Here is a 14,501-nt window from a genome sequence, read left to right on the forward strand (position 1 = left end):
ATGAAACCCTACAGCAGGACATCACAGAGTGAAGGACATACAGCAAGACCAGGGACTCCAAGGAGCTGGCAGAGTCTCTGAGCAAAAACTGTATAACCTGTGGCAATGAAGACAGTGTGTTATTTTCGCATGTCCTGGTTGAGAGCTGGAGGTTCAGATCCCCCTGATCCCTGTGCAGGGCTCCTCGGGCTGATGCTGGCCCTGCCCCAGCCTGGGAGGAGAAGCTCACTGTTCCCCTAAAGGGGGAGGCACCAGGGCTCCCAGCAGGTGCAGTGGTAGGTCTGGAGGAGCCTTTGTTCCTGACGAAGTTTGAAATGAAATCTGTAAGAAATGAGGTTTAGTGGAGGCAAGCACAGGATATATTTTTTATTTTTCCCAAGGAAAACTCAACACATTCAGGCAACTTTGAGTTTTTAGGCAGTTCAGCCCCAAATAACAGCCCTGACAGATCTGAAAACTCTTGGCTGACAGGGGGTGCACTGAGAAGTGCTGGGTACATTGAACTCTTGGGTAGTGGCGTATATATTTTTCAGCAGACAATCTGAATCATTTCCTAGAAAGGAAACGCCCCAGTGTGAGCCCAGCTCTGAGCTCAGGGAAGCGAAACTAGCCCTGCCCCCTCTCAGATCACAGCCATGGCTGCTGGGAGCTCTGTGCAAAGCCTCCGGGATGCAGCAACCTGTTCTGTCTGCCTGGACTTCTTCAGGGATCTGGTGATGATCGTGGGCTGTGGGCACAACTTCTGCCGAGCCTGCATCACCCAGTGCTGGGAGGGGGCTGAGACAGATGTCACCTGCCCCAATGCAGACAGACCTTTCCCCAGAGGAACCTGGGTCCAAACAGGCAGAACTAGTCAAGGGCCTGAGCGAGTGGTCAGCTGTGGAAGCCAGAGGGAAGATGGTGTGTGAGGAGCACGGGGAGGCTCTGAAACTCTTCTGTGAGACAGACCAGACACTGATGTGCCTGATCTGCCGAGAGTCCCAGGTGCACCAAGCTCACTCTGTGGCTCCCATCCAGGAGGCTGCCCAGCACTGCAAGGTACAGAGGCATGGGCCTGGTCTGGCTGTGCAGCTGGGTGGGACTTACACTTCCCTTTTAGCGCTGGGTGTTGTGGAAGCCTCTGTGCAAACAGTCCTACTGGAAGGAGGAGAGAAGGATCGTCTCAGGGATGTTTTGTCATGAAATGCTTCTGTTTCAAACCAGAGGAAGCAGGGAAGCTGCTCCCCTGGCTCTGGACACACAGAGTAGCTGAAACTCTTCCAATGTCACTGCAGCAGGGATGGTCCACAGTTGTGTGTGAAGGGCTGTGGCTTGCAACCAGGGGCATCAGGCACCAGTTTCCCTTCAGTTGTTACAGCCCTCCCTGGTAAGTGCCTGGAGACTTCTGTAACCCAGGTGGTGGCCCAGTAGTTGCCACCCCTGCCCAATGTCAGGGATGGTGTGGTGAGAGTGGGGCAGGGCTTCCGGCCAGCAATAATTTACTTTCCAACCGGCCCCTGCTCCCCACAGAGCAGCCTGTGGTCCCAAGAAGGTCTAACACTTAACTGATTTAACTATTTACACTGTATTTACAAAACAAGAATAATAGGAAAGGTTATTTACAAGTGCACTTAAATGGCATAACCAGAACCACAAAACAAACCAGAATGCATTAGTCAGCCCTTGACTCAAGACCCACAGGTAGGGTAACTGGCAGCTGGCAGCCACTGCTGAGATGCTACCACAAGGAAGCAAGGTGCTCACTCCCTGCAGCTCCCACAGGCTTCCCAATAAGCGGCAGACTGCAACAGGTTAATCTCTTCTGGTGTGCAGCAATCAAATTGTATCAAACCCGAACCCTGCAGAGGCTGAAGGGTGACCCTCTGTAGCAACCAAAAAGGCAAGCAACAAAGGAGGCTCCTGCAGCAATCAGCATGACCCAAGCACAAAACTCAGGGACTCCATCCCATGACAATCAGCTGCAGAATAAGGGACAGGACTGAGTCCCCTCTGCGGCAGTCAGTGGCAGAGGGTCAGCACCACAGGCAGCTCCCAGGGGTCGTTGCTCTAAACCCCTGCTCCAGATGACTAGCCGGGCACCCCACACACCTCGCGGCTCATCCATCCTGCTCCGAGCACTGGCCTGCGCCCCGAGCTCCCAGGGACCCCCATCTAGGCGCTCTGCTGCTCCTCAGGATCCCAGTGCTTTGCCTGCTGCTGTCCCGCTTCCCCAGGGAAGGTGAGGGGTTTCCTCAACTCACCGACCCAGCTCCCTGCTCCGGATAAGGATGCCGCCCCTGCTCCTGGCCACTGCTTCTTCTCCGCAGTGGAGTGGGGGGCCGACTGTCACCACTAGCCTGTAGGACACCCGGCATGTCCAGCACACTGTGATAGGGCCTTGGGGCACCAGCTCTCTGCCCCAAGCCCTGGCCGTGGCTCCCTCTCTGCTGCAGGGCTGGAGGCACGGCCTACTGCCACTGCCACCTTCTCCCAGGGCCGTTGAGGCTCTTCAGAGGGGTCTCTCTGCTCCCTCCGCTGCGTCAGCTCACCCCAGCTCTTCTTGTGCCTCCTGCGCCGTTCCCCGGAGTCACTGTCAGCAGCCCCCACGCCAGTTCGGCTGTTGCTTTTATTCGCTCTGGCCATCCCTCCCTGGCTTGCAAACTGGCCAGCCAGGGCTCAGGGGGGCGGGCCCCCAACCCTGGCCATCCCCCTTCCCTGCGAATGAGGGGATTGAAAACCCCTTCTTTCGACTGGCTTCCCCTTCTTCACAGGGCCAGGCTCCCCTGCTCCACCCTTGGGGTCACTCAGACTTCACTGGCACTGTTTCTAGCCCAGGGTAAGTATCTCAAGCTGATCTGGTGAGCCCGCACTGGCAGTCTGTTACATTTCTTTGGGGCCAGGGGGGGACTGTAGTGCTTTGACAGACTCTGTTCCCTCTTCTACACAGCCCCGTTGGCATACTCTAGAAGGCAGGTCTTGCTCACTGCATCCGCCACTAGCAGTGACTTCCCAGGCCAGCAGCAGATGTTCACATCAGTGTGGAAGTCTCAATAATATGTGTTGCTTTGGTGTCCTAAGGGGAGCTTCAGGGGCTAATGATGGGTCCAGAGGGGAAGTATTGAAACTGCCCCAGTCCAGCGAGCATGGCTTGGAGCTACTTTTGTATCTGAGACCCTCCTTTTCCTGTCTTTGCCCAGGCCTGGCTAGCAAATGCTGTGTTGTACTGGTTCTGCATTAATGCTGCTTTTTTTGAGGCTTCCCATTGTAGCTATATCTGTGCTGCTGGGTTGTAATACTTCAGGACTGGTGTCTTGCTTCTGAATTTCTTTGTTTCAATGCACAGAGATCAGATCTGTGGCTTGATATGCTTGGCTGCCTAAGGCTGGCTGGGACTCTGGAGTATCGACCATGGTGGATCCCAGGCTGTATTGTTTTCAGTTCCATACATCTCGCTGACAGTCTGCACCTCCTCGCTGGCTGTAGCATTGCTTTGTGGCACATCCCCAGGACCTGCTCATATTCTTCAATCTGCTCTTCCTGCTGGGCAGAAGCTGGCTTTGCAATCCAGCTGGAAGCTGGCTGCTTGCAGCTCTGTCTCTACGTACACACTATTCAGTGCTGCGGCTTCCAAGCAAAGGGTGTACTGTGCTGGGAGCTGCTGGTTCAGCCTGAGCGCGTGGAGCTTTCTGGTGCTGTGCTCACAGCGCACTCTTAGGCAGCCCTCTCGGTTATGGTGTGGGGAAAAGACTCCAGCTTCTCCCTGCAAAGGAAAACTGACCCAAGGAATTTTCCTTCCCTCAGGAACAAATTCAGACTCAGCTGCAGCTTCTAAGGGGAGAGAGGAAGAGGCTTGAAGACCTGAGAGTGAGTGAAAGTCAGAAACAGGAATATCAGGTGGGTGCTGCTGGGGTCAGGCTGACATGGTGGATGAAGGAATGGTCATCCCCTGCTCTGCACGTTTGGTGGAACACAGTGCCAGAGCACTGAAGTTTGGTGCCCAGGGCAAAACTGGCAGTGGCAGGCCACCCTCACTCGTGCACAGATCTGGGTGAGGGGCACTCTCCCCCGTCATGCTTGCCAGGAGTGCACACAGAGGCAGAAGCCGCCCTTCCCTCATCCCTGCACCTCCCAAATGAACCGCTCGCAGCTCCGTCCCACATCCTGACCCAGCTGGGCACCTGTTGATCACCTCCTCACCCCTTGCTACAGCACTGGTGGAACAGTTACCATTTCATTTTGTGACCTTATACATTGCATTGTGTGGTGGCAGGTGCACGCAGCCAGGCCTTGCAAACCCACTAATTAGTGAGTTTGCAGGGATCTGCATTTACCAGTTGCAGCAGAAAAATGTGGATTTTCTCCTTTAAAGGAGAAAAACGTGGGAAACAGTGGGTTTCCTTGCACTGCTTGCCACATAGGGGCAGTGGCAGGGGCACTGAGTCTCACTACCCTGCTCTGCCCTCCTGTACCGGGTCCCTCCTGCTGGGCCACAGAGGCGACTCCTACCTGTGCCGGTGCAGCCAGGCTGCAGCCCTGTGCTGTGCGGTGGGCACACAAATCTGAGGAGGCACATGCCCCCTATGCCCCCTTGAATGTCTATACCACCACCTATGGTAGGGGACCTCCCCTGCCCCACACCCCAACCCTGTCCCACACCCTTCCACCCCCTTCCCCACATATTGGGGGCCGGGGCCTGGGGGCAGAGGGCAGTGAGTCAGGAGTGAGGGGCACCAGGAAGGTTGATGGGGGTGGGAAGCTGCAGGTTGGGAGTGAAGAGTACCTCCGGGGGCAGACAATCTGGAATGAAGCCTTGGGGTCTGTGGCTTGAGAGTGAGGAGCACCAGCATGGGTAGGGGCAGGGCACTGGCATAGTGCTGCTTGGTACTACAAAGCAGTAGGGAGGACAGCTGCACCTGGACCCACATCCTGGTAAGCAAAGGGGGCAACTTTCTAAATATATACATATGTAGAATTTATTTTATTATGATGATTGAGTCACTGTTAGGCTTACAAATTGATATAAGATTGTAAATGTATCAATAAAACATTTTTATATAAAAAATTGTGTTCAACTGATACCTATATATAGCTATAGATATAGATATAGATGCATTTCATTTTAATTGTGGAAAAATAATCATCACCAGACCTGCATCCTGGTGAGTGAAAGGGGCAGGGGAAGCTCTGATTTTCTATGATGAAAAAACCAAAATCAAAAGCCAAAATATATAGGTACTTAGAATTTATATTATACTAATTGAGGCACTAGTAGGCTTCCAAATTGCTTTAAGATTGTAAACATATCAATAAAACATTGTGTTCAACTGATGCCTATCTATATGGTGATGTCTCACTTTAATCGTGGAAGGAAACAGATTTTGAATTAGAGAATTTAGGGTTTTATATCTGAGGTTTTGTTATTTTTCAACAGAGAAAACCAGGATCCCTGGCAATGAGGAAAGCTTTGCTTGCTGATAGTCATGGACTTCTCCCCTCCATAAGGTCCTAGCCCTCAGCACTGCAGAAAAATCCTTTGCAAAATGAACAGAGTGAAGAGATCCCCGGCAGAGCCCACGACCTGAGCAACCCAAAACTCTGTTCCAGACGGTGGGAGATTGGGGGTCCCAACCCTGCAGACAGTCAGGCCCAGAGGGCCTTATGAGCCATTCCCTGACATAGTTTCCCTCTCTTCCTGGCAGCAAAAGGCAGCAACCGAGAGACAGAAGATTGTGGATGAATTTGAAGGACTGCACCAGTTTCTGGAGGAAGAAAAGCAACTCCTGCTGGCTGAAGTGGGAAAGCTGGAGAGGGGGATTGAGAAGAGTCAGGGGGAGACTATTACCCAACTCTCCGAGGAGATTTCCCGTCTCAACAACCTGATCAGGGAGTTGGAGGGGAAGTGTCAGCAGGCAGCTAGTGACCTCCTGCAGGTGAGGCACATGAAATGCCTCCAATCCAAGAGCAAGGGAGGGAAAGGCGTAAATCTTGGGTCTGCCCGGACCAGGTGTATAACTAAGGAGGGGTGACAAGGGCACAGGCCCCAGGCAGACACTTGGCAGCAGTGGGTGTGCCTACACATCCCTGTTCGGTGACATCGGTACTGCACCGTGTTTTAGGATTTGCTTGGGGGAAGTACTAACACACGATGCAGCAGCCATCCATACTGAAGCATACGGGTGGTGCATGATTGGATTCACCTGCTACATTGCCATAGCGGCAGCGGCACACTATAGCCAGGCAGCGCACTGCTATAGCAACATAGCCGGTAATCATGTGTAGACCCACGTGATTGCTACATCACTGTAGTGCTCTGTACAGCAATGAAGCGTGTCACAATGTCACTGTAGGGTGACATGTAGATGCACCCAGTGATGGGAGATGTAGAATATCAGCCACAGCTGGTGCTGCTCTGTGCACTTTCACTGCCCAGATTGTACAGCTGCCCTATTTTGACTCTTGTGGGGGGTGCGGGTAAGATCACTGAGTTGGAGCTGCACTTTCCCCAGATCCTTCTGTGTGCTGTGCTCGGACTCTGAAAAGAAAATGTGTCCCCTTGGGCGTTGGGTCCCCAGGGTGTGGTGCATGGCACTGAGCTCACTTTTCTATCTTTTTCTCTCCCTTTAGGATATCAGGAGCATGCTGAGCAGGTATTTGGCTCCACCTCACTCCCCATACAGGGAAGGGTCTTGGAGACAATGCAATGGGCACATCTCTGCAGGGCATCACAGCACAGCAAGCGCTGGGACTGTCCCTGAGGTGGGAAGGATTAACGTCCCCCTCTTCTCCTCAGGGTAGTGATGGCTTTGGGCACTGGCAGCCTGAAGACTGTAGAGCTGTAATCTGGGCCTTCCTCCTCTTGTCCCTGGGGAATCAGTCTTGGCCACCAGAGCTTGAGCCAACTGCCTGTGAAGTCTCAGCTCCTTCCTGATCCCAAGAAATGTCCTGGGTATTTCTGAGCCGAAGAACACTTATCGGTCCCTGCTGGGGGAGCTGCCACTGCCTGTGCTGCCCCTGCGGCTGAGGCACATGGACAGAGTCCGTCTCCAGGTCCCTCCATCAACCCAATGCTATTACCTTGGAGCTGAATTCCAAAAGGGAAATCAAATAACATGGACTAGTTTTTCCCAGGTGCAAGAAGGAGAAGTTCCAGCTGCCAGAGGGGACTTGTCCAGAGCTGAAAATGAGATTTAGCTTCTTGTCTGGAAAACATCTAGCTCTACAGGAGACTTTGAAGAAGTTTCAAGGTACTGAGCAGGGGGCTGTGAAAGGGAAGACGGAAGTGTCCCTGTTGGGTACGGAGAGGGGAGGAGACAACCAGTTGGTTCATATTTGGAGCCGGTGGCTTTTTTATTTGGGAGAGAAAGTGAACGTCCTGGGCTGATATCCCAGGTTGCAGGTATGAAGCCATGAGGAAAGGGCCTCTCTGTGCCTTTGGGCAAATCACCGATGAACCAGAGCTCCTCAGGGACTCTGTGTCCAGGCTGCAGAGCTGCAGGGCCCCTGCTGCTTCAGCGCTGCTTAGCATGGGCACCTGCAGCTGGGGTGCTGGGAGCTGTGGGGCTTTACCCCACTCACAGCCAGGCTGCAACACCTCGTGTCAGGTCACCAAAAAGACTAAATTAAAGGAGAGGCAGGTTTTCAGGTTTGAAGCCTGCTGGCTTGGGCCCAGGGAGGCAGGGTTTCTGACGGGCCAGGAGAGGAGCTGGGATGGAGGAGGGTCAGGGAGGAGCAGGGAGGGAGCAGAGCAGGCAGATGGTCTGCGGCCTGGGTGAAGCTGCACCTCTGGTATCCTGCAGCCTGTGCAAGCCCTTTCCTGTTCCCTCAGCAAATGGAGGAGGGAGTTGTAAATCTTATTTGCCAGGGGCTCTCCCTCCAACTCCAGTGCTTGTCCCTTTTTGTCACTGAGTGGCTCTTCCCCAGTGCCTAAGGGGACAGGATGGACTCCAAACCGAGCTCCCCTGGGTCCAAGGCTGCTAAAGTCCTCCCTCTGCTTGCACCTGCAGCTTCCTCCCTCCCTGTCCTGGGAGAGGAGGCCATTAAGGAGAGGAGCAGGGGGAGATGGAGGCAGCTTCTGCAGCTACAATCCCAGCAGCAGGGGGGAGCAGCTGCCCGAGTGTCTCTGCTCAGTCTCAGGGGCTCAGGACAAAGGCAGGTCACAGCCGGCAGCATGAACCAGATGTAGGAAGTCTAATGATTGCCCCCTGTTTCCCCTGCAGAGGCCCTGCCATCTGAGCTGGAGAAGGGATCATACACAAAGGGTAAGCGCTGGGGGAGCTAATCCCGGATCCCACAGAACCCATGCCTGCCCTTCACAGAAGAGGCAAACCCTCTCCCAGCCCAGTACCAAAACCCCCTGTGCTGGGATCTGGGGCATTGGGCTAGGATTTTCCTGTCCTTTCCTATGAATTTGCTGCCACCTTCTCCCTTTCCCCTGGGCAGGGGCTGTTCCCAGTGCCAGGACAAGGAGCTACGGGGCCCTCCTTGCTCAGCTTCTGGGGCCAGGATGGTCCCAGGCAGAACAGGGTTGCTGGGGTGGGGGAGGAACTGCCCCGGGCTGAGCTCTGCCTTGATGCTGTGATTCTCTCTGCCAGTGACGGTGACTCTGGATCCACACACGGCTCATTTCTGGCTTGTCCTGTCTGCAGATCAGAAAAGTGTGAGACATGAACAAACACGGAAGCGTCTGCCTGAGAGTCCTGAGCGATTTGAGTCTATGTGCTGTGTGCTGGGCTGTGAGGGATTCACTTGAGGGAGACACTGCTGGGAGGCGGAGGCGGGGGAGGGGGTCTGGGCCGTGGGGGTCGCCAGAGATTCAGTGGTGAGGAGGGGATGGTACCAGGTTAGCCCAGAGGTGGGGATCTGGGCTGTGCAGCATGGCCATGGTTACATCCAGGCTCTCACTGCCCCTAAATGTCCCAGAAACTGGTGCCCAAGAAGGTCCGGGTGTGCCTGGACTTTGCAGAGGAACAGGTGTCATTTCTCAATGCTGATACTGAGGACACGATCTACACTTTCCCGACAGCCTCGTTCACTGGGGACACAATCCGGCCCTGGCTTCATGTCCGTGGGCCTGGATCTGAGCTCAGACTGTGTGATTGAGTTCAAGGGCAAGGCGGGCGTGTAGGTCTGTCATGGCTTTCTGCCACACCATGCTACTGTGGAGTAGTGGGCTACCACGCCATCAGTGTCTTGTGTAGACACGGCCACTGAGAACTAAACCCTGAGAGCCTGGTTTGTCTGAAGGCAATGAAACTCATGCAACTTCCAACTTGTCCTCTCTCTACTGGTTCCCGTGGCCCTAGTGCTGCCGCACCGTAGCACAACGCACGCACTGACTGACAGAGCTAGTGGGCTGGGCTGTCTTCAGTGCCTGCTGTCTTGAACAGAAGGAACATAGGCAAACTTTCTCATATCACAGTCCTCCTCCTCAGGCACCTCTGGAAGCTTGCCCATGTTGATACCAGCCCTACAGTTGCTCCAACAAGATATCACCCACAAGAACCCTTGCCTCTAGTTTCCAACAGGATTCAATACACACCGTCTGTTCCTTGTCACCCTGCTACAAACAGCCTAGCTCAGGGGCAGGCAAAATACGGTGCAGGGTTTTCCCCGGTGCCACGTGAGTGTGGGAACTGCATGCACACTGCGTGGAGCCCTGTGCTAGAGGCAGCTGGTCTGCACTTCCCACCCTTGCACACAGCATTGGCTGGAGCCACGTGCCGGGCACCAGTGCCTGCACTAGGCATAAGGGTCCTGAAAGCTGCCTGCTGGTGCTGCCCTGTGGGGGAGTGTGATGGGGTGTGTGGGTTGGGGGATCCCAACACCCCCCAGCCCCCTCACACTCTACAAATCTCCCACAACCTGCCTCCATAGCTCCCCCACATATACGCCCCCCCAACTTACCTTATGCTTCCCCACACACACAGCCACATCCCCTCACAAACCCCCATACACCCGCCATACACACCCCCCACCCCCAACCACACCCCATACACACAATATACAAGAATAAGGCTTTATTTTTGAGTTATTATGCAATTGCCTTTATATATAGTAGGCAAACAGAAATAACACCAATATTTTTTGCAATAAAATCATAATATGTTATAGTAGGTGTTTAAATTTTAGTGTATGATTTGTTTTTTTTCTGTTCTATGCACCCCTTCCAAAGGAGTTGTTCCACGGGGAAGGGGAGGGACTTCTGATGCAAAGGTCAGGGGTTAGGGGCAGGACTTCCACCCCCAAAATGGCAAGCAAGGAGAGGGGCTACCCACGTGGCCCTCTGCAGCTCACCAAAACTTGATCTGTGGTCCTCCAGCTGAGATAATTGCCCGCCTCTGGCCTAGCTGGAGGTTTCATACAAACATGCAGGGATGCTTTATGAACCAGTCATTCTGCTCTAAGTCTGCAACACAGATTGCACCGAACCTTACTCATGTATCGGCACACAGCCCAGGCCCTGACGCAGGAGTCCTCTGCTGCTCATCTTCTGAACAAAGCACTTTGTACTTGTTTCAGCTTTATATCTCATAGAGAAGAAAACATGATCAACAGCACCTATTTCACCAACCCCCGTTCATAGTTTCATAGTAGCTAGGGTTAGGAGGGACCTGAACAGATCATCTAGCCTGACCCCCTGCCACAGGCAGGAATGAATGCTGGGTTCACAAGACCCCAGACAGGTGATCATCCAACCTCCTCTTGAATTTGCCCAGGGTAGGGGCAAGGACCACTTCCCTGGGAAGTTGGTTCCAGATTTTGGCCACCCAAACTAAAATATTGCCTTCTGATCTCTAACCTAAACCTATTCTCCATCAGCTTATGACCATTGTTCCTTGTCACCCCAGCTGGTGCTGGGGAGAAAAGGGCTCTACCTATTTGCTGTTGATCTCCCCTGATGAGCTTGTAGGCAGCCACCAGGTCCCTCCTCAGTCTCCGCTTGCTGAGGCTGAACAGGTTCAGGTCCCTCAGTCTCTCCTTGTTGGGCCTGTCCTGCTGCCCTCTCACCAAGCGGGTGGCCCTCCTCTGAACCCTCTCCAGGCTGGCCACATCCCTCTTGAACTGCGGTGCCCAGTACTGGACGCAGTACTCCAACTGCGGCCTGACCAAAGTCACAGAGGGGGAGAATCACCTCTCTGGACCAGCTTGAGATGCACCTTTGGATGCATGACAAGGTATGGCTGGCTTTGCTGGCTGTGGTCTGGCATTGGTGGCTCATGTTCAGCTTGGAGTCAATAATGACTCCAAGATCCCTTTCCGCCTCTGTGCTTTCCAGGAGGGAACTCCCCAGCCTGTATGTATGCTGTGGACTCCTTCTCCCCAGGTGCAGCACCCTGCATTTGTCTACATTCCAGGTACGGGTCTGGGTTGGGGCTCATAATTTTGCTGGTAGAGTAAAATGGTAGCTGGGGAGCTCATTCAGTGCCTGGGCCCATTTCATTTATGGAGCAGCTCTCTGATGGCACTTCATGGAAACAACCTACAGACCAGTTACAACCAGGATCTCCACCAGCCTCTGAGAAAACAGGAAGTTGTAGTCAATGGAGCTGGACTAAAGCTGTTCCTTTTCTCCCAGCCCCATGCTGCAATTCCCAAGGAAGAGCCTGCTCAGTGCTCAGAGTGAGAAGTCACTGGCCAACCCTCCAGTTTAGTGCACTGAGATCGTCCTAAGCATCTCTAGACTGTGCATCCCCAGAGCATTCAAATGTCCCTGCCATGACTGCTACTGCAGCTTACTCCCGTCCCTCCCAGAGCTGCTTTTGTGCTGGATGGCACAAGAGAAAACCACGTGGTATTGTGGCTAGAGAGACAGAAGGGTGTCACTGCTGAAGGAAGCCAATTCTTTCTTTTCTGATAAATGTAATATACCCATCTCTCCCCACCCATCCCAGGAAGGGTGATATTGGCCACAACACTGGAAGGGACTGTCTGTGGTTGTGGTATATTACTACGGAGGGCACAGAGAGAGAAGGCACAAGAGGCGTTGACCCTGAGTGCAGTGGGGGGTCAGGAGAGCTCCCAGCACCAGGCAGGGAGCACAGGCTGACAGGGGACAGCAAAGCTCCAGCCAGGTGTTCCCAAAGTGTGGTGCATGTGTTTGCTGGAGGGATGCACAGGCAACAAGGATTGTTTCCCTCTGGGGACACAGAGCTCTGGGCCCAGCCAAGTCCTGTTGTATGACACGGCCCCTTTGACGGCAGATGTGCTGGAGAGAGCAGCTGACGGGGGCGGGAGGCGAGTAACAGGTGGTAGCTGGGGAGCTGCCCCATCCCGTGACCAAGCCCGGCCTGTTGGTGAAGCTCTGGGGGAAGGAGCCACGTGCAGGGGCCAGGCTTGTGGGAAAGGCTTGTTAGAGAGACCAGGCTGCAGTGGGACTGGAGGGGAACAGGGGCCTGAGCCTGGGACAAGGGTGACCTGGAATTGCCCAAAAGGGAGGGCTTGGGCCCAGCTGGCTCTGACTGTGGCCCATCAAAGCCAGCTTCGGCCAGAGGTCAAAGAGCAGGGAATGAGGAAGCGTGGATCCAGGAGGGCACTGGGGACAGTTTCCTCTGGGATGCAGCGTGTGAACGTGATGTTACCAGGGCACAGTGCAGGAAGGGGAGGCAGTAACAGTCCTGCCCCCACCCCCGCCCCCAGGCTGTGTCCACAGGGACCATGTGGGGGACGTTTCGGGAGGGGGTTGTAGGGGAAGAGGCTCCAGGGCCCACGAGGGGCTGAGTCATGGCCTCTGAGAGGCTTAACGGGAGAGGGCAGCTTGTGGGGTGGAGGGTAGTAGGTGGAGATGGCTTGTCAGTGAGGGGCTACAGAATGGGCAGGGGCAGGGCACCAGCATGTCACTGCCCCCCACCATCGTACTCCCTCTGCCCGCCCCTCCCGCCCTGCCCCCCATGACAGGTGGCCTCGTTTTTGGACCTGGAAATATGGTAACTGTTGTTTGGGGGCTGAGGGGGCTGGGGGGCCATAGGGTGTAATGGGATGCAGAGGGGGTGGGTGGTGGGGTTGGTGGTGAGGGGGGACTGCAGGGAGGTTTGGGGACTCTGAAGGGCAACAGAGGGCTCATCAGGGTGTGAGGGGGCGGTGGGGGGCTGAGAGTGATGGGGCTGGGGCCGGCGCTGTGCAGCTGGCTCATGGGAGCAGTGAGGGGCAGGGTAGGGCTCAGTGCGGCATGAGGAGGCTGGTGGGCTCTGAAAGTGTTTGGGGCACGAAGGGATGGGGGGGCAGAGTGGAGCCAAGGGGGATTTGAGGGGGCAGAGGCAATGCATGAAGGTTGCTGAGGGGCCCTTTGGGGCCATGGTGGACGGTCTGGGCAGAGTTTTGTCTGTGGCCAGGCTGGAGGGTAACACCAGGTGCCTGCCCCCTCCCCTTATCCACATGCACACCCTCTTCTATTTCTCTTGGGTTTTGCCTGGCTCTTAAACTGGACTATGTAGCCCTGTGCCGCTAGCATATTCATAAAGCTTCTAGTTTCTTTTCACTAGAGAACAATCTGCATCATGTTGTGATGGAATTGGGGATCCTGGTTTTCTCTGTTTAAGAACTGCAAATTCTGATTAAAACTCCCCAAATCCACATTTTTCCACAATTAAAATGAAACAACACTAGATGTATATAGGTACAGGTTTCCCTCGATTTATGCTGGTTCTTTATGTTCTGGTGCCCTACCCATGCCATTGCCCCTCACTCCCCACCCACAGCCCCCCAGCCCTGCTGGAGGGGAACCCAGCTGCCAGGGCTATGGGGCCAGGGACCGGGGTTCATAGCTCCCTGCCCTCCCAGCAGTGCCTGAACTCCAGCTGCTGCCTGTGGGAGGCAGTGGCTGCTGCAGTGGAGTGGAGTGCAGAGCCCGGCTCCTACTCTTCAGCCAGTGGCACAGCTGGAGTGGAGCCCGTGGCGGGGGTATGCAGGCAGGGTGGGTGCGGGCTGCCCCCTGCAGGTTCGAGACTCCCTGTCCAGCTACCCTACTCCCCAGGGCAGCCACAGCCCAGCAAGTGAAACTAGGTGCAGGAGGACAGAACACTGCAGGGTGGGGAGGCTCAATGCCACTACTAGAAGCCCTGTGCCACAGTGGTGAGGCACCCCTGGCTGCCCAGCAGCAGCAGTGGCACAAGGTTGTGCCCTCTGCTGTTGCCTGGTGGGCAGGGGGTGCCTCGTCATGGTGGCACAGGGCTTCCAGCAGCGGCACCAAGCTTCCCCACCCCGCTCTGCCCTGCTATGCCAGGTCCTGCCCACTGGGCTGCTAAGGCCCGGGGCAGGGGGGAGGAGGACAGCAGAGCAGAGAACCCCAAGACAACACCCACAAGCCCAAATCCATCTCCACCCCACACGCAGATCTGGGGGTACATACCCCCCCAACCCCCCCACCCCAGAAATATGCACAGTAGCCCCCCTGCTGCCCCATGGATGAGCCACCTGCAACTTCATCCCGCTCTCCACCCAGGCCAAAAGGGCCACATTCCAGCCCCGGGCTCAAGGCCCCAAGCTTCACGTACTGCCCTGACTGGGCAGCAACCCCAATCCTGCCC

At 55.0% G+C, this 14,501-nt stretch overlaps 1 long non-coding RNA gene across 3 annotated transcripts; it reads left to right on the top strand.

Annotated features, from left to right (window-relative positions):
* Positions 1-643: 643 nt before the first annotated feature.
* LOC102564177 (uncharacterized) lies at positions 644-10,101 on the top strand. 3 transcript variants are annotated; one of them, XR_002094067.2, is made up of 8 exons: positions 644-1,038; positions 3,781-3,873; positions 5,411-5,586; positions 5,679-5,909; positions 6,604-6,626; positions 6,770-7,223; positions 8,196-8,237; positions 8,571-10,101. It is a non-coding gene; the product is annotated as an uncharacterized LOC102564177 (long non-coding RNA). The 3 variants fall into 3 exon arrangements; XR_009455656.1 differs by lacking the exon at positions 644-1,038 and having other exon boundaries at positions 3,650-3,873; positions 7,983-8,237; XR_002094066.2 differs by lacking the exon at positions 644-1,038 and having other exon boundaries at positions 3,654-3,873.
* Positions 10,102-14,501: the final 4,400 nt, after the last annotated feature.

Source organism: Alligator mississippiensis, chromosome 11, assembly GCF_030867095.1.
Source record: "Alligator mississippiensis isolate rAllMis1 chromosome 11, rAllMis1, whole genome shotgun sequence".
Taxonomy (NCBI): domain Eukaryota; kingdom Metazoa; phylum Chordata; order Crocodylia; family Alligatoridae; genus Alligator; species Alligator mississippiensis.